The sequence below is a fragment of the Trypanosoma cruzi genome, genomic scaffold, assembly GCF_000209065.1.
Source record: "Trypanosoma cruzi strain CL Brener 1047053512983 genomic scaffold, whole genome shotgun sequence".
In the NCBI taxonomy this organism is placed as follows: Eukaryota; Euglenozoa; class Kinetoplastea; order Trypanosomatida; family Trypanosomatidae; genus Trypanosoma; species Trypanosoma cruzi.
Window position 1 is genome coordinate 3024 of NW_001849043.1, and position 1238 is coordinate 4261.

The following is a 1238-nucleotide window of genomic DNA, read 5'->3' on the forward strand; positions in this document are numbered from 1 at the left end:
GCCGGATTCCTACCTGTCAATTTTACTTCGCACTTCCTCTCCTTCGTGTACAACAGGTGCAAGAGCACAGTACTGCTGCCCTCCTTTGACACACCATGGTTGATCGCTGTCGCCAAAAGAGTAGAAATGTTGTTCGCAAATTTACACAACTGTTTATGCGCCATTTTGCCGACAAGCCACTCATCTCCTGCCCAGCAAATTCGAACGTCACACCCCGCTCCGCGCCTGCCAATGCCCCATGAAAGGCTGCGTTCACGCAGAGGTACTCGTCCCTCCGCTCGGTACCGGTTACGTTACAAAACAGCCAACAAGCCCTTTGGTGGGAGCAGGACCATTAAGCACACCCTTTGTACGCAGATCAACCTTGCCATTGGAATTGCGCTTCCGTGGGGCGGTGTTCACTTCCTTCCAGCTCCTCACCATATCAATTATCCAATTCCTCTGCTCACTCAGGCGCACAGAGGCAAGAATGTATGACACTCCATCAGACCTCTTTTCGAACAATGAAATAAATTCGTTGCCAACGCCATAAAGCCTGGCACTGGAAATAACGCCACCACCCGCAATAAATTTTGGAAGCAATTTTTTTTTTTTTTTTTTTTCTGCTCTTACCAGTCGTAGTAACTACACCTCCAATGTGCAGCTCTGGTAAGCGCCGATGGAATTCAGCAGCGGATAGAAATACCGCTCCGCGGGCAGCCATGTAAATGGCTGCATCATGTGCCCTTCCGACCCATTTGTGCGGCGTCTGCCACCTCTCCGCGCGCTGCGGATGAGCAGCAGCCACTTGGCTTCCTCCCTGGCAAAGAGTGCTAGACCCTGGCGCCACGTCGAGGTGGCCGGCTGCGCCAGGGTGGGACCAAAATCCTAAAGTCGTTGCACGTCGGTTGACAAAGTTGCATACAAACTTTTGCTTCGCCTTTTTTGTCCGAATACGCTGACGTGGTGAGAAGTATACCCCGCCTTTCCACAAATTCTGCACTAATGAAGCCTCTCTGACAACAGTATTCTCCTCCACCAGTATACTTACCAAAGAAAAAAAAAATGAAACATCTCACCAACCCACAACAAAACAAAACTGAGAAGAATTCTCTCATGCCCCAAAGAAACAGTGCGCGAGATGTCTTGTTTTTCCAGCCATTTAGCAGATAAATTCTATGGACCGCACTTGGCACGGCAACGCGTGCCCCCGGACACCATGGGGCTGTAATTTGACCAGGCAACACGCGGCTGGCTTG

At 50.6% G+C, this 1238-nt stretch overlaps 1 pseudogene, besides 3 other annotated features; it reads right to left on the reverse strand.

Moving 5' to 3' along the window:
* Tc00.1047053503553.10 lies at positions 1-530 on the reverse strand (annotated as a pseudogene; the record flags this gene model as incomplete).
* Positions 1-1238: part of a sequence feature (heterozygous, Esmeraldo-like haplotype) that runs on past the window's edge.
* Positions 583-602: a microsatellite.
* Positions 585-854: a mobile genetic element.